Genomic DNA, 19,349 nt, shown 5'->3' on the forward strand with positions numbered 1-19,349 from the left:
AACTTTAGCTCGCTTGGCCAAAGATTTTTGGTCCTTTTGCCTGTCCAGGGACATCATGGTGCAGGCGGAGTACTTGCCGGGGCTGAACAACGTTCAGGCGGATTGGAATTCGCGCTACCTATCGGATGGCAGCGATTGGCAGTTGGATCCTCGGGTCTTCTCAGCAATTTCAGAATTGTGGGGTCCGATGTCTATCGATCTGTTCGCATCACGTCTGAACAGACAGCTCACCCGGTTTTTCAGCTGGCGTCCGGATCCGGAGGCATTAGCAGTGGATGCGTTTCTTCAAGATTGGTCGGTATCCCGCCTGTACGCGTTTCCTCCATTCTCGATGATTCCGAGGACACTCTTGCAGGTGATTCGTCATCGGGCGGACCTGGTTCTGGTGGTCCCATTCTGGGGGTCTCAGGTCTGGTTCCCCTCGTTGCTGAGGTTTCTAGTGGAGATTCCTGTTCTTCTCCCGACCCGGTCGGATCTCCTCCGCAACCCTCTGGGTCTACAACACCCCCTTCTACTGGACGGATCCCTGCGGCTGCTGGCATGCCGGATCTCCAGACACCTGGATCGTTCGAGGGAGTTTCGGCGGCAACTCGACAGCTATTGGACAGTGCATGGGCTCCCGGCACCAGGAAGTCGTACCGGGCAGCCTGGAGAACTTGGGCTAACTGGTGCGTGGAACGGGACTTGGATCCCGTTTCGGCTCCTGTAGGCCACTTGCTAGAATTTCTCACCTCTCTCTTTGAGGCGGGGAAGGCATATCGGACCATTAACCTTTTCAGGTCCGCTATTTCTTCTACCCACGCGGGCTTCGAGGGCGTCGCGGCTGGCCAACATCCTTCGGTGTCCCGCCTCTTAAGGGGGGCTCGTTTGTCTCGTCCCCCGCGGCCTCGTTTTTCGACTACTTGGGACGTTTCCCTGGTCCTTGCCTTCTTGGCCTCTTGGCCCGGGAATTCTGACCTCACACTTAGGCAATTGTCAGCGAAATTGTTGGCGTTATTTTGCCTTATTTCATGCAAGAGGGTCTCGGATGTGAGGGCGCTTGATCATGATGCACGTTCCTTTACCCCTGAGGGGGTTACGTTTAACATCTCGCGTCGCACCAAGACTAGCATCCGTTTCGTATCCTACCCCAGTTTTCCTTCCTCTCCGGTCTTATGTCCCGTGGCGTGCCTGAAGGAATACGAGTCCAGGACTCTGGCGCATCGGTCCCCGACCAGTTCTCAGTTGTTCATTTCTGTGCGTCATCCTTTTGGACCGGTTTCTAGCCCTACACTAGCACGCTGGCTTAAATGGATCATGTCGTTAGCGGGTGTTGACGTTTCTGTCTTCACGGCCCATTCTGCGCGTGGGGCCTCTGCCACCGCCTTGGCGGTTTCGGGGGCCAGATTGGAGGATGTTATGCGTCTGGCTGATTGGTCCAATGTTACCACGTTCAGGGAGTTCTATTTCCGTCCTCCACCTAATTTGTTTTCTTCAATCATAGACGGGCTTTGAACTTGCAATACGAAGCCTCCGTGTCTTGCTGTAAAACTAAATGATTTTCCTATTTCATGACGTAAAGTCATAGTTTTATTAAAGACACGGAGGCGAGTATTGCCCACCCTATTCCCTCCCTTGGGGTTTTTATTACAGGGGTCATGTATCATTGCCTCTAGGTATTGTTGACCTTTTATGTTGTTGTATTTAGGTTTTATTGTCCTAATGTTTCTTTCATTGCCATTGTATTGCATGTTATTTATGACAATTCTTATTGTTTTCTGTCCCTTGTCGCCTGTTGAGTCAGTGGCGTAAATGGCGTCCGGACATTCTGTCCTGATATGTTTGTTTCACCTGGGCCTATGGTCTGTTTTATTTTCCAGGATGAAGTCTTTTCGTGACAAGATGCCGTATTACCGGTGGATGTGTTCTACAGTTTAGCCAGGTTGGCTAGTTGATTGCGCTTCATGGGCGTTGGACTTTCCGTTCCAGTTAAAGTTCGGAGTTATCGTTGGGATGTTCGGGATGTCAGCACCAGAGTGTCAAAGAAAGAGGAAGTTACAGAGGAAGAGCGGCCTATTATAGGGGCCAGTGGGGAGGGACCTTGGTTGCTATGGTTCCTTGTATGTAAATTTTTTCTCTTTGCTGCTATTGGTGGTTCAGTAAAGAAGGAGAAAGCAATACTCGCCTCCGTGTCTTTAATAAAACTATGACTTTACGTCATGAAATAGGAAAATCATTTAGTTACATCCTGTATTATACTCCAGAGCTGCACTCACTATTCTGCTGGTGCAGTCACTGTGTATATAGATTATATTACTTATCCTTTACTGATCCTGAGTTACATCCTGTATTATACTCCAGAGCTGCACTCACTATTCTGCTGGTGCAGTCACTGTGTACATACATTACATTACTTATCCTGTACTGATCCTGAGTTACATCCTGTATTATACTCCAGAGCTGCACTCACTATTCTGCTGGTGCAGTCACTGTGTACAAACATTACATTACTTATCCTGTACTGATCCTGAGTTACATCCTGTATTATACTCCAGAGCTGCACTCACTATTCTGCTGGTGCAGTCACTGTGTACATACATTACATTACTTATCCTGTACTGATCCTGAGTTACATCCTGTATTATACCCCAGAGCTGCACTCACTATTCTGCTGGTGCAGTCACTGTGTACATACATTACATTACTTATCCTGTACTGATCCTGAGTTACATCCTGTATTATACTCCAGAGCTGCACTCACTATTCTGCTGGTGCAGTCACTGTGTACATACATTACTTATCCTGTACTGATCCTGAGTTACATCCTGTATTATACCCCAGAGCTGCACTCACTATTCTGCTGGTGCAGTCACTGTGTACATACATTACATTACTTATCCTGTACTGATCCTGAGTTACATCCTGTATTATACTCCAGAGCTGCACTCACTATTCTGCTGGTGCAGTCACTGTGTACATACATTACTTATCCTGTACTGATCCTGAGTTACATCCTGTATTATACCCCAGAGCTGCACTCACTATTCTGCTGGTGCAGTCACTGTGTACATACATTACATTACTTATCCTGTACTGATCCTGAGTTACATCCTGTATTATACTCCAGAGCTGCACTCACTATTCTGCTGGTGCAGTCACTGTGTACATACATTACTTATCCTGTACTGATCCTGAGTTACATCCTGTATTATACCCCAGAGCTGCACTCACTATTCTGCTGGTGCAGTCACTGTGTACATACATTACTTATCCTGTACTGATCCTGAGTTACATCCTGTATTATACTCCAGAGCTGCACTCCCTATTCTGCTGGTGGAGTCACTGTGTACATACATTACATTACTTATCCTGTACTGATCCTGAGTTACATCCTGTATTATACTCCAGAGCTGCACTCACTATTCTGCTGGTGCAGTCACTGTGTACATACATTACTTATCCTGTACTGATCCTGAGTTACATCCTGTATTATACCCCAGAGCTGCACTCACTATTCTGCTGGTGCAGTCACTGTGTACATACATTACATTACTTATCCTGTACTGATCCTGAGTTACATCCTGTATTATACTCCAGAGCTGCACTCACTATTCTGCTGGTGCAGTCACTGTGTACATACATTACTTATCCTGTACTGATCCTGAGTTACATCCTGTATTATACCCCAGAGCTGCACTCACTATTCTGCTGGTGCAGTCACTGTGTACATACATTACATTACTTATCCTGTACTGATCCTGAGTTACATCCTTTATTATACTCCAGAGCTGCACTCACTATTCTGCTGGTGCAGTCACTGTGTACATACATTACTTATCCTGTACTGATCCTGAGTTACATCCTGTATTATACCCCAGAGCTGCACTCACTATTCTGCTGGTGCAGTCACTGTGTACATACATTACATTACTTATCCTGTACTGATCCTGAGTTACATCCTGTATTATACTCCAGAGCTGCACTCCCTATTCTGCTGGTGGAGTCACTGTGTACATACATTACATTACTTATCCTGTACTGATCCTGAGTTACATCCTGTATTATACTCCAGAGCTGCACTCACTATTCTGCTGGTGCAGTCACTGTGTACATACATTACTTATCCTGTACTGATCCTGAGTTACATCCTGTATAGAGATGAGCGAATCGAAGCTGACGAAGTCAAATTCGTTCCGAATTTCAGAAAATATTTGATTCTGAACGAATGCGAATTTCCTCGCGCTTTGTGGTAACAAATCGCAATTTTTCCTAACATGGCGGCTACAATGGCGGCTAAAATGGCAGCTACACGTGTGATGACATGGGGCAAGGAACTCTGGGAAGGCGGAATGACCCATAATACCATGCATGCAGCCAATCAGCAGCCAGCCAGCCCGGTGATGTCACAGCCCTATAAATACAGCGGCCATCTTAGATTCTGCCATTTACTATCATACTTTGTTCAGGGACAGACGTTTCAGGCGCTAGGGAGAGAGAAAGAAAACCTCATTGTGAAAAAAAATCCCTTTTTTATAAGTGCACGATAAGGATAGGGAGGAATCACTTCACAGCATCTTAGTGCAGGGACAGACGTTGCAGGGGCTAGGGAGAGTCATACAGAAAACATCATTGGGAAAAAAATACGATTTACAAGTACAGGGATACAGCTCTGTCGTTCCAGCAATTTGTTGTAGGGGTGCAAGTGTTATGTTAAAAAACCTTTAGTGGCTTATATCTGTGGAAAAAGAGAAATATTTACGCAGTTCACTTCTGCAGCTATATATAAGGAAATCATTTAGTGCCCTAATATAGTACAATACGAGAAAAATACACGCCGTTCACATTTGGTGTTATTTGCACTAAAAACATTTGTCAGTTCAGTACAATACGAGAAAAATATGCGCTGTTCACATTTGGTGTTGTTTGCGGTAAAACCATTTATTGTCATATTTCTAGAGAACAAGAGAAAAATAGACGCTGCTCACATTTGGTGTTATTTGCGCTATAAGAGTTTAGGGGTGTGGCTGTCATGGACTTTGTGTGGCTGTCATGGCCCATAAAAGGTAGGAACTAGTGTTAGGGACCACTCATAGAGGCGACCTTGACGTGGTGAGTGGCTTATTACGCTTTGGCCAAAATGTACACCAATGCCTCATTCAACATCCAGCAGAAAGGCAGGGCAGAGTGCTGGTTGCAGAGTGCGATTGCATTTTGTGTTTTTGCGTTTGTATCTGTATTTCGCCATAGCAATCTGCACCTGCATAGGGTTGTGCGGGCTGTACCGCCCATATTTTAATTTCTGTTTAATTTGTTTAGTTCAGCTACAAGTATGTCAGGCAGAGAAGTGCCAGGCCATGCACAGAGGAGTGGCAGAGGCCTGAATGTTCCTGGCACAGGTTGCAGCAGAGTAAGGGGGCGTGGCAGCAGGAGTCGCAGCGAGAGGCCTGAGCTCCCGGTGTCATCTAGCGGTCCTGTCTTGACCAGCAACCCAGCGGTTCTTGATTGGTTAACTCGGTCATCCACGTCATCCCAAGTGACATCAGACACCCCCAGCCAACAGTCAGTAGGTTCGTCAGACACAATCCTTAGTTGGTATGGCCCGGGAGCAGGCCCTGTGCCCTCACCTGTCCTCAACCTGCCTCTGTCCTTTTCAGTTCCCTCACCGCGAGAAGTATTATATGCTGTAGACTCGGCTCCACTTTTAAGCGAGGAAGAGCTACTAGAGGACAGTCAGCAGCTGCTGCCCAGCCAAGATCTGGAGAAAACATCCGCCGCTTCCTCCACTAGGTGGGCAAGTAGTGATTAGGAGAGTGGCGCAGGAGCTTGTGTTGCGAGTGGTCAAGCTCCTGACCCAGAGACTGTTGAGGAGGACATCAGTGATGTGCAGACACTACTCGATGATGATGAAGCTGATCGCACTTGGGTGCTGGGTGAAGAAGGGGCTTCGTCATCATCAGGAGAAGAGGGTGGCAGCTTGCCCGTGAGCCAGAAAGTCGCTAGCGTTGCCAGGAGTCAGCAGGGTGGCAGCAGTGGGAGCTCGGTAGCCAAACCGACACGGGGTAGAACACCCGCTTTGCAGCAGCCTACCTGCCCGGAAAGGAGTGGTGCAGGGGTTCGCGTAGGCAGCGGTGGTAGCAGTCAGTCACTGAGTAGAGTTGGGGGGAAAATCAGGTACTGGGCAGTGTGTCAGTTTTTTGTGAAGCCGCCAGAGGAGGTGAACATGGCCAAATGTAGAATATGTGGGCAGAAGGTGAAGCGTGGGCAGGGTGCCAATGTTGCCACCATGGCCCTGCGTCAACATATGCAGCGACACCATAAAGTGGCCTGGGAGAACCGTGGCTCTGATGTGGTGGTCCAGCCTGCAGCGGCAACCGCTGCATCACCCAGTGGCACTGTGGCAGGCGCAGCACTATGAAGTGCCTTTTGCGCTGTGGCATTAGAAGAATTCCGATATCTCTGACTTTTAGTCTAATCAGACTGTCTATTACTCTGTAATTCCTCCAGTGCCGTTCTTTAGAAACAGTAGGTTTAAAATAACTTTTTTATTAACTTCAACTTTTCTTCATATAACACTGCCTCCTCTGCAGCAGATAGTCCATGTACAAAACACGTGTTGAATAAAGTATCACAAAATAGCGGTATGCATAAGATGGTGGTTCAACTGTTCAATCTTGTCATTCAACATAAAATGTTGGATATACTTCTCTCTTCAGTATCTGTACTCTGACTTTAAGTTATTTAAGCACTTTATGATCTCTTAATCAATAGTTCACTTGCTCTACTTGGTTTGCAGTTTGCTCTATACAATTTCTTATGATCTGGTATGAGCAGTTCACATTTGTATGCAATTTGTTTGGATTGTATGATTTTATGGCTCAGTAGTTCGTTTGTATGGTTTGTTTGTATGCAATTTGGATTGCAATATGGAATTTGAAATGTGAACTTTGTAGTTTGCAATTGGTGGAACTGTAAGTAAACACACATATAAATGGTTCAGTATACAGTTCTAATCACTATATTAACAGTAGGAACATTATATAACTGTTTTAAATACCTATTTTGGCCTCTCTGCTTCCATAAAACACAGCTCTTAGTGAATAATAATTTCTAGCAGCTCCTGCTAGGGAATTTCCCACACAGGCTGTGTGTGAGGCTGGCTGTGATTGGTCAAGACTTCTGCTGTGTCATTGAGCTTACCTTACATTATATAATGAATCTTAAAGGCATATTGTATTTTCTGCTTCTGTAACCACAATATATAACAGTTATATGATATCCAAACATGAAGTCACTGTAAATAACTCTGATTTTGTCTTTAACACACAAATATAGGAACTGTATTAAGGTTATTGGCAGGTTTAGCTGTATAAACATATAAGCTATACTAGCAAACTAGGACAGGTCTTAGCTGGCCAGCTACAGGCACGCACCCAGTTTTTAGCCAGTCAAGACTCCACCACCTCAGCCAAAGGGAGCTGTCTGTCAATCCCATCTTCTGCTGGTCCAGATGCTCCTGCTCCTACTCCTCGTCAGTCATTCCGTCAGCAATCAATCACTGAAGCGATCGCCAAGAGACAGCAGTATGCGTGCACGTATCCAACGGCGCAGAAGCTGAACGTGCTCCTGTCCAAGTTGCTGGTCCTGCAGTCCGTCCCTCCCTTTCCAAGTGGTGGACTCTACACCTATCAGAGAACTTATTGCTTGTGCCGAGCCGAGGTGGAGAGTCCCAAGCCGTCATTTCTTTGCCAAAAAGGCAGTACCGGCCCTGCACACACATGTAGAAAAGAAGGTAGGCCAGTCCTTGAGCCTTTCGGTATCTGTCAAAGTGCACGGCAGTGCCGACATGTGGAGCTGTAACTACGCTCAGGGACAATACATGTCCTTTACGGCCCACTGGGTGAATGTGGTTCCTGCACAGCCACACCAGCAACTTGGCCAGGTGACGCCGCTTCCGCCTCCACGTTGTCACGCCGTTGATCCTGCGACAATGTCCGCCTCTGCCTCCTCATCCTCCACCGTGTCCTCAGCCTCCACTGCAGGGACAAGTCACAGTGCCCCTCCAGCATACCACATGTGCAGAGCATGGCGGTGTCACGCTGTTCTGCACCTGGTTTGCCTTGGCTAACGGAATCACACAGGTGAGGAACTGCTCCGTGTAATGCATCAAGAAATCGAATCCTGGCTTTCTCCGCGACAACTGAAAATCGGAACCATGCAGACTGACAACGGGAAGAACATGTTGTTGGCGCTGCATCAAGGAAGGCTGAGCCATGCGCCCTGCATGGCACACGTGTCCAATCTGGTTGTCAAACGGTTCCTGAAGTCTTCCACCCATCTGCAAGACATCCTAAAAATAGCCAGGAAACTTTGCATACACTTCAGCCACTCGTGCACCGCAAAACACACCCTCCTTGAGCTGCATCGGCAGAACGGCATTTCCCAACATAGGCTGATATGCGATGTTTCCACCCGTTGGAATTCCATCCTCCATATGTTGGACCGACTATACGAACAGAGAAAGGCCATCAACGATTTCTTGATGCAAGCGGATAGGAGGACTCCACTGTGTAACTTCGATGTCAGCCAGTGGCAGCTTATGCGTGACACCTGACATTTTCTCAGACCCTTTGAGGAGGCCCCGTTATTTGTCAGTCGCCAGGATTACGGAATAAACAACGTCATTCCACTGCTTCATGTCCTGGAACAGATGCTGGTAACAAAGGCTGTTCAGGGGACAGGAGACGTGGCGCCTCAATCTCACGGCCACATGAGCCCTGTGGGGGCTAAACTGGAGGAGGACATTGGACCACAAGCAATGTGTAGCAAAATGGGTGGTTTTTCTACTCAGCTGACAGGACAGGAGGAGCAGGAGCAGCCAGAGGAGCTACAGGGCGATGAGGAAGACGAGACAGAGGACCCAGACACATTGTGGCAGTATGCAGTGGAGATGGAGGCAGGGAGTCCCTCCGAGACACTTGCACAAATGGCACGATGCATGCTCACTTGCTTGCGTAGTGACAGCCAAATTGTCACCATTCGGCAGAGGGATGACTTCTGGCTCTCCACCTTGTTGGACCCTTGCTACCGGTCCAGAATGGGGGCCTTTTTTACACCCACGAGAGGGAGGACAATCTGAACTACTACAGAGACATCCTATGTAGTCAGTTAGCTGCACCATCGTCCATCCTCAAGCAGGTCTGATCGGGGGGGCCCTCTGCGCTCACGTTCCACTGCCATGGTTGCTGGGGAGGATGGTGGGGCAGGGGCAGTACCACCTCCATCAGCAGCAGCCTGAGTCTACAGTCGCTGATGAGTAGCTTTCTTCACCCGCATAGTGAAGAAACTAATCACCAGCAGCAGCAGCTAGACGTAGAGCAGAACCTGATCCAGCAGGTGGTGGCATACTTGGACAGCACCCTGTTTCCCCACATTGAAGATCCGCTGGACTACTAGGTATCCAAACTGGATTTGTGGCCGCAACTGGCAAAGTTTGCCCTGGAAAAGCTGTCCTGCCTGGCCAGTAGTGTGGCATCAGAGCAGGTGTTTAGTACGACGGGGGCCAAGGAGAACTTCCCTGTTGACCCAAAATGTGGAGAGACTGACCTTTGTCAAGATGAATCAGGCGTGGATCAGCCAGGAATTCCAACCACCAATTCCTGGTGCATCAGACTAGATCATCCATGGTGCCACACCAACACTTTGATACAAGAGACCGGTTTCTTCTGACTACCTGCCTTAGCTACTACTTTGATGCTGCAACCTGCCTGATGCCACACATTAGATGCCAAGTGCTCCTTATTTCACCCACCTTAGTCAGCGGGTACTGGTATTGCCACCCACCGCCCCACTCTGTTACCGGGTCACTTTGTGGTCTCCTGATGCAACTGCACCTGCCATCTCCAAACTATGTCACCTTGCCACTCTGTGGCCTTCTGATGCTGCCGCCACCTCCAAACTATGTCATCTTGCCACTCTGTGGTCTCCTCATGTTGCTGTCACCTCCAGACTCGGTCATTGTGCCACTCTGTGGCCTCCTCATGCTGCTGTCACCTCTAGATTCGGTCATTGTGCCACTCTGTGGCCTCCACATACTGCTGCCAACTCCAGACTGTCACAGGGCGCCAAAGGCGCACTCGGTCTCCCATCAGCCGCAAACCTGCTGCTTAGCTTCGAGAGCGAGGATCTGTGTTTGGTCTCGTTCCCAGGGCAGCTTTGCTAGCTGGGAGGCTCCCTGCTCATAGGTCTGCCTTGAGCGCCGAGCTGATCACTCGGTGCTCGACTTGTCTGTCTGTCGGTCATGTGACGCTGGCCACGTCACATGACCCTCAAACCCCACTATAAATACAGGCAGCCTGTTGGCCACAGGTTGCCTGTTAATTCTAGGTTCCTGGCTATTTGTTGGACTAGTAAATACTCACCTAATCATGTTCCGTGATGATCCTTTGCCTGCTTCTCCTGTACTGCGCATCCCTGCTGGTATTGTGACCTCGGATCTCACCTGACTGCTTTTTGCGGACTCCTCTGGTACTTCTCTACTCTCCTGGTATTTAACCCCGGCTTCTCCTGACCATTCTTTGATTAACCCTTTGTACCGCGTAGCTCTCTTGGTTCTGACCCGGTCCGTTCACGTTCCGTATTTTGTCTTGTCTGTCTTCCCTGCACATATCCTAAATAAGGGACTGTCGTCCAGTTGTCCCCTGTCATCTGGACTCGTAAGGCAAGTAGGCAGGGCCAGGGGTGAGGGTGGAGTGCAGTGGTCACTATCCTGCCTCCTGTGTTTGTGTTTGTGTGGACGTGACCGTTACAGATTAACAGGCCCAATAACCACTGTATCATGAATCCTCTTGTGACTCTGACTGACCATGTCTCTAACCTGACACAGATGGTGCAGGAGCTAGGAGAGAAACTCAGTTATTTTGAGTTAGGGCAAGGTTCTTCCACTCCTAAGCCCTCCAGTCCACATTTTGAGCCCCAGATCAAGCTCCCAGAACCCTTTTCTGGAGACCGGAAGAGGTTTCTCTCCTTTAAGGAGAGTTGCAAACTCTACTTCCGTTTGCGCCCCGTGTCCTCCGGTCCCGAGAGCCAACATGTGGGTATTATCATTTCTCTACTACAGGGTGATCCCCATGACTGGGCATTCTCGTTACTTCCTAGGGCCAGTTGTCTAACTTCTGTGGAGGTTTTTTTTCAGGCCCTGGGTACCCTCTATGATGAACCAGACAGGGCCCTGGTAGCCGAGTTGGCTCTTAGGGCACTGGTTCAGGGCCATTTCCCTGCGGAGGAGTATTGCACCCAATTCAGATGGTGGTGTGTCCCCTCAGGATGGAATGAACCAGCCCTGAAGAGTCAGTTTAGGTCTGGTCTGTCTGATAATTTAAAATATCTATTAGTCAGTTATCAAATTCCAGAGACCTTAGAGGAGATGATGACCCTAGTTGTCAGACTTGACCGACGAGTTAGAAAGAGACGACAAGAACGACAGTTCTGTTCTCAGATGGTGGTCCAGCCAGAGGCCTTATCCAGGGACAACACTGAGGTCTCCACCGAGGAACCCATGCAGGTTGGCATGACCCAGGGTAATCTTCGTCGCAGACGCGGAGAGTGCTTCTACTGTGGACATCCTGGCCATTGGATCAACAAGTGTCCTAAGAGGGTCCTCTCTGACAAGTCTCCTAAGGCAAGACAACTTAAGGACCAGGTACACCCTGATTTTTCTAAATGTAAGCTTTTGGTACCCATAACAATTTCTCTGGGGGTTAATAGGTGGCCGGGTAAGGCCTTTATTGATTCCGGTTCAGCGGCCAGCTTTATTGACTTTGAATATGCTAGTAAATTGGGTATTCCAATGTTTGCTTTACCTACACCTATCCATGTCATGGCTATTGATGCTACTCCCCTGATTGGTGGTACGGTGAGGTCATGTACCTCTGAAATTTCTCTAACCGTGGGTGTGTGCCACTCTGAGAGATGTTCTCTTTTAGTCCTGGAGAACCTACCGGTTGAGGTAGTACTAGGGTTGCCTTGGCTCCGTTTACATAACCCCACAATAGATTGGTCCAAAGGAGAGTTGGTGAAATGGGGACCTAAGTGTGACTCATGCTGATCCGTGGTCCAGGCTGGGGTTTAAGTAAGGTCTAATACATTACCCTTCGTTATTAAGGAATATTCTGATGTATTCTCATCCCCTACTCCAGAGGTTTTACCCTCCCATAGACCTTATGATTGCGCCATAGAGCTAATAGAGGGTGCCAAATTTCCTAAAGGGCAAATTTATAATCTTTCTAAGCCCGAACGCAAGGCTATGGAAGATTATATTAAGGAGAGCCTTGCTAAAGGGCATATTAGACCTTCAGTCTCTCCTATGGGAGAAGGGTTTTTCTTTGTTAAGAAGAAGGGTGGTGGTCTTAGGCCTTGTATTGATTACAGGAGATTAAATAAAATCACTGTCCAAAATAGATACTCTCTCCCATTGATTCCGGATTTATTTAACCAGGTTCTAGGGGCAACCTGGTTTTCCAAGATTGACCTGAACGGGGCATACAATCTAATCCGAATCAAGGAGGGAGACGAATAGAAGACAGCGTTCAATATTCCGATAGGACACTTTGAATATCAGGTGATGCCTTTTGGACTCAGCAATGCCCCAGCTGTGTTCCAAAACTTAATGAACTATATTCTTAGGGAGTTCTTAGGTAAATTTATTATTGTCTATCTTTACGACATTTTGATATTCTCTCCTGAGTTCAAATCTCATGTGTCTCATGTCAAACAAGTATCAGAGGTGTTGAGGGAGAACCAGCTATCCGCTAAGCAAGAGAAATGTGTCTTTGGTGTACAGGAGATACTGTTTCTAGGGCATGTTCTGACTCCTCACGCCTTTAAGATGAATCCTGGTAAGGTTTTGGCAATTAAGGAATGAGTAAGACCTTCATACTTAAAGGCCTTACAACGGTTTTTGGGTTTCACTAATTACTATCGTAAATTTATCATGAATATTTCTGTAATTGCTAAACCATTGACCAACCTTACTAAGAAAGGGGCGGATTTGGAGAATTGGTCTACCAAGGCCATTTCTTCATTTGAAACATTAAAAAAGGCATTTAGTAGCGCTCCCATTCTGATCCAGCCTGATGAGGAGAGACCCTTTATTGTGGAGGTGGATGCATCCAAGGACGGCGCAGGAGCAGTCCTTTCACAAGGTCCTGCTAGCCTCACTAACCTGAGACCGTGTGCCTTCTTCTCCAGGAAATTCTCTCCCACGGAGAGAAACTACGACATAGGGAATAGGGAGCTGCTGGCTATTAAATGGGCATTTGAGGAGTGGAGGCATTTTTTGGAGGGGGCAAGGCATCAGGTAACTGTTGTCACTGACCATAAAAACCTAATGTTTCTCTAGTCTGCTAAGAGGTTGAATCCCCGGCAAGCCCGATGGGCTCTGTTTTTTACCCGTTTTGATTTCTCTATTACGTTCAGGCCAGGAAGTAAAAATGTGAAGGCAGACGCATTATCTCGGAGCTTCCATGCTTTTCAACCCACTGAGGCACCGCCTGAATCCATCCTACCAGCAAACATCTTCTTAGCAGCTCTAACCCAGGATATCTCGGCTCGCATTAAGGCTGAACAACATCTGGCACCGGCATCCACCCCAACAGATAAGTTGTTTGTTCCCGTACAATTTCGTCTCCAGCTGTTGGGTGAGTGTCACGATTCTGCCTTTTGTGGACATCCGGGTTTTGAGGGCACTAAGGATCTGGTTTCTAGATTTTATTGGTGGCCCACTCTGACCAGGGATTTCAAGTCCTACGTGTCACCCTGTGAAGTTTGTGCCAGGTCTAAGACACCTAGGACTCACCCTGCTGGTAACGCACGACCCCTACCCATTCCCAGTAGACACTGGTCCCAAATCTCGATGGACTTTACAACTGACCTACCGCTGGCGGAGGGTAAGACTGTGGTTTGGGTAGTGGTCGATAGGTTTAGCAAGATGGTTCATTTCATTCCCCTGTCTAAACTTCCGAATGCAAAAACCCTGGCGTCTATTTTTGTGAGAGAGATTGTTCGTTTACATGGCATCCCGGAAAATATTGTTTCTGACAGGGGTGTGCAGTTTGTGTCCAAATTCTGGAGGACCTTCTGTCAAAGATGTAAAATTTCATTATCTTTTTCTTCCGCCTACCATCCTGAGAGTAATGGGCAGATTGAACGTCTTAATCAGTCTGTGGAACAATTCTTGAGGTTGTATGTTGCTGATGACCAGCAATTATGGGTCAAATTCCTTCCGTTGGCGGAATTTGCTTTGAATAACCGTGTCAATTCTTCTGCTGGGGTCTCCCCTTTCTTTTGTAACCATGGTTTTCATCCCCGTTTTCATTCTGGGTCGTCCGTCTCCTCTAACCCTGAAGCGGATAAACTCTCCTCCGAACTGTGCACAGTTTTGGCCCGGGTTTAATCGAACCTAAAAAAAGGCTCAAAGTTCTCAAAAACTCAAGGCCGATAGGAGACGTTCCAAGGGGGTGAACTTTCAGGTTAGGGATAAAGTATGGTTGTCCTCCAAGAATCTATCTCTCAAGGTAGCTTCTAGAAAATTTGCTCCTCGTTTTATTGGACCGTATAAGATCACGGAGGTGATTAATCCGGTATCGTTTAAATTGGAGCAGCCTAGTCGTTCCACATTCATAATGTATTTCATAAATCTCTACTTAAAAAGTATTTTGAACCTGTTGTACCGTTGAAAGCCTCGCCTCCGCCTGTTCTTGTTAGTGATGCTGTCGAGTATGTGGTGTCTAAGATAGTGGATGTCAGGAGAGTGCGTAATTCCTTACAGTACCTGATTCACTGGAAGGGGTATGGACCCGAAGAGAGATCTTGGGTACCCGCCAGGGAGGTTCATGCTCCTAGACTTGTTCGAAAATTTCATTTACAACACCCTGAAAGGCCATCGCCTGAAGTCTTGGGTCCGGTGGCCCCTCGTAAAAGGGGGGGGGTACTGTCACGGGGAGCCAAAGGCGCACTCGGTCTCCCATCATCCGAAGACCTGCTGCTTAGCTTCGGGAGCGAGGATCTGTGTTTTGCACAGATGGGAGGCTCGCTGCTCATAGGTCTGCCTTGAGCGCCGAGCTGATTACTCGGTGCTCGACTTGTCTGTCTGTCGGTCATGTGACGCTGGCCACGTCACATGACCCTCAGACCCCACTATAAATACAGGCAGCCTGCTGGCCACAGGTTGCCTGTTAATTCTAGGTTCCTGGCTATTTGTTGGATTACTGAATACTCACCTGATCCTGTTCCCTGACGATTCTTTGCCTGCTCCTCCTGTACTGCGCATCCCTCATGGTATTGTGACCTCGGCTCCCACCTGACTACTCTTTGCGGACTCCTCTGGTACTTCTCTACTCTCCTGGTATTTGACCCCGGCTTCTCCTGACTATTCTTTGCTTAACCCTTTGTACTGCGTAGCTCTCTTGGTTCTGACCCGGTCCGTTCACATTCCGTATTTTGTCTTGTTTGTCTTCCCTGCACATATCCTAAGTAAGGGACTGTCGTCCAGCTGTCCCCTGTCATCAAGACTCGTGAGGCAAGTAGGCAGGGCCAGGGGTGAGGGTGGAGCGCAGTGGTCACTATCCTTCCCCCTGTGTGTGTGTGGACGTGACCGTTACATAGACTCTGTCATTGTGCCACTCGGTGGCCTCCTCATTCTGCTGCCAACTCCAGACCCTGTCATTGGGCCACTCTGTGGTCTCTTCATGCTGCTTAGACCTCACCACTATGTCATAGGGCCACTCTGTGGACTTCTCATGCTGCCCCCCCCCCCTTCCCCACTTCATGACTGGACCACTATTTTGCCTTTCGGCCTAGCTGACATCATGATTTATATGACCTTTCTTCTGATCCCCCCCACCCCATTAAAATCATTAGTGGCACAGTGCGCCCGCCCCTCTCAACCCCCCAGTATTAAAATCATTGGTGGCAGTGGCCACAGGGTCCCCTCCCTTCTCGTTGGTGGCAGTGGCCACAGGGTCCCCTCCGCCCCTCTTCATTGGTGGTGCAGTGGCAGCTTCTGATCGGAGCCCCATCTGTGTCATCCTGGGCCTCTGATCAGTTACCATGGCAGCCAGGACGCTACTGAAGCCCTGGCTGCCATAGTCAGCTCCCTGCTGCTGTGTTCACAGAGCACAGGGCCGCAGGGACAGTGTGAGGTCCTATTCACCTTGATAGAACTCTATTAGGGTGAATAAGACAAGGGATGAAAAGATCACAGGTTCTGGTCCCTAAAGGGGGAACTAGTTATTAAATAAAAAGTGTAAAAAGAAAACACCAAAATATTACGTATAAATCACCCCTTTTCGCAATTTCACATATAAAATATATAAACAATAAATAAATAAACATATCACATATTGCCATATCAGAAAAGTCCAAACTATTAAAATATAAAAAAAAATCTATGCGGTGAACGCCGGAACAGAAAAAATAAAAAATAAATGCGCGATTCGCCATTTTTTTAAAATGCGGAATGCACGTGGCTTTTTTTTATTTTTTCGCGTGGTATCGAATGGTATCGAGTTTCACAATACTTTTTTATGGTATCGAAATAGAATAAAAAATTTGGTATCACAACAGCTCTACCCTGTACACTGCCACTGTATATGTGTGTGCGATTCTGTACACTGCCACTGTATATGTGTGTGCAATTCTGTACACTGCCACTGTATATGTGTGTGCGGTTCTGTACACTGCCACTGTATATGTGTGTGCGGTTCTGTACACTGCCACTGTATATGTGTGTGCGATTCTGTACACTGCCACTGTATATGTGTGTGCGGTTCTGTACGCTGCCACTGTATATGTGTGTGCGATTCTGTACACTGCCACTGTATGTGTGTGCGATTCTGTACACTGCCACTGTATGTGTATGCAATTCTGTACACTGCCACTGTATATGTGTGTGCGGTTCTGTACACTGCCACTGTATATGTGTGTGCGATTCTGTACACTGCCACTGTATATGTGTGTGCGGTTCTGTACACTGCCACTGTATATGTGTGTGCGATTCTGTACACTGCCACTGTATATGTGTGTGCAATTCTGTACACTGCCACTGTATGTGTGTGCGGTTCTGTACACTGCCACTGTATATGTGTGTGTGGTTCTGTACACTGCCACTGTATATGTGTGTGCGGTTCTGTACACTGCCACTGTATATGTGTGTGCGGTTCTGTACACTGCCACTGTATGTGTATGCAATTCTGTACACTGCCACTGTATATGTGTGTGCGGTTCTGTACACTGCCACTGTATATGTGTGTGCAATTCTGTACACTGCCACTGTATATGTGTGTGTGGTACTGTACACTGCCACTGTATATGTGTGTGCGGTTCTGTACACTGCCACTGTATATGTGTGTGCAATTCTGTACACTGCCACTGTATATGTGTGTGTGGTACTGTACACTGCCACTGTATATGTGTGTGCAATTCTGTACACTGCCACTGTATGTGTGTGCGGTTCTGTACACTGCCACTGTATATGTGTGTGCAATTCTGTACACTGCCACTGTATATGTGTGTGCGATTCTGTACACTGCCACTGTATGTGTGTGTGCGGTTCTGTACACTGCCACTGTATATGTGTGTGCGGTTCTGTACACTGCCACTGTATATGTGTGTGCGGTTCTGTACACTGCCACTGTATATGTGTGTGCGGTTCTGTACACTGCGACTGTATATGTGTGTGCGGTTCTGTACACTGCGACTGTATATGTGTGTGCGGTTCTGTACACTGCGACTGTATATGTGTGTGTGCTACTGTACACTGCCACTGTATGTGTATGCAATTCTGTACACTGCCACTGTATATGTGTGTGCGGTTCTGTACACTGCCACTGTATATGTGTGTGTGCTACTGTACACTGCCACTGTATGTGTGTGCGATTCTGTACACTGCCACTGTATATGTTGTTAATGCCCATGTTGTTTGGTTCTAGACTTCTTTATATGTTAATTTAAGAGGTTTTATTTTTGTCGCTGAAAATAAGGCTTTGTAAGGTAAAAAAAAACAAAAACGGCTCCTAACTTTTTTAGCTGGCTCCTAGATTCAAAGGAAATTTGTCAAGCCCTGCATTACACTACTGATCCTGAGTTACATCCTGTATTATACTCCAGAGCTGCACTCACTATTCTGCTGGTGGAGTCACTGTGTACATACATTACATTACTTATCCTGTACTGATCCTGAGTTACATCCTGCATTATACTCCAGAGCTGCACTCACTATTCTGCTGGTGCAGTCACTGTGTACATACATTACTTATCCTGTACTGATCCTGAGTTACACCCAGTATGATACTTCAGAGCTGCACTCACTATTCTGCTGGTGCAGTCACTGTGTACATACATTACATTACTTATCCTGCACTGATCCTGAGTTACATCCTGTATTATACTTCAGAGCTGCACTCACTATTTTGCTGATGCAGTCACTGTGTACATACATTATTTATCCTGTACTGATCCTGAGTTCCAGCCTGTATTATACTCCAGAGCTGCACTCACTATTCTGCCGGTGCAGTCACTGTGTACATACATTACTTATCCTGTACTGATCCTGAGTTACATCCTGTATTATACTCCAGAGCTGCACTCACTATTCTGCTGGTGGAGTCACTGTGTACATACATTACTTATCCTGTACTGATCCTGGGTTACATCCTGTATTATACTCCAGAGCCGCACTCACTATTCTGCTGGTGCAGTCACTGTGTACATACATTACATTACTTATCCTGTACTGATCTGAGTTACATCCTGTATTATACCCTAGAGCTGCACTCACTATTCTGCTGGTGCAGTCACTGTGTACATACATTACATTACTTATCCTGTACTAATCCTGAGTTCCATCCTGTATTATACTCCAGAGCTGCACTCACTATTCTGCTGGTGCACTCACTGTTTACTTAACTTGTACTGATTCTAAGATCCACATAGCTTGTTTTTATCTTTGTTTTCAGTCATATCTCCACCTGTCTTGAGCTTTTGACCATCCTCCACTAGTTGTCCGCAGCCTGAGTGCCAATCAGTATCTGATGACTTGACAGCTGATGCCAGTAGTAGACTTCTGTTTTGGAAATGTCTGAGAATCTCCATGCCTTCTTATGAGCAGTAAATGTGAAGAAGGGGTCTTCTATAGACCCTCCCTCTCCTCTTTGCTGATCCCTTGTGACACATTAAGGGGAATGGTCTGGGAAAACAGGAATTTTCCTCCCAGCTTGTGCTGCTGGGCTGATTTGCATCCAAGTGGGGTCAAATACCGGACTGGATTTTAATTGCCGTTCTGGGTTTTTGGCAGCATCTGGCTGTCCTTAAAGAGG

This window comes from Bufo gargarizans, chromosome 4, assembly GCF_014858855.1.
Source record: "Bufo gargarizans isolate SCDJY-AF-19 chromosome 4, ASM1485885v1, whole genome shotgun sequence".
NCBI classification, from domain to species: Eukaryota; Metazoa; Chordata; class Amphibia; order Anura; family Bufonidae; genus Bufo; species Bufo gargarizans.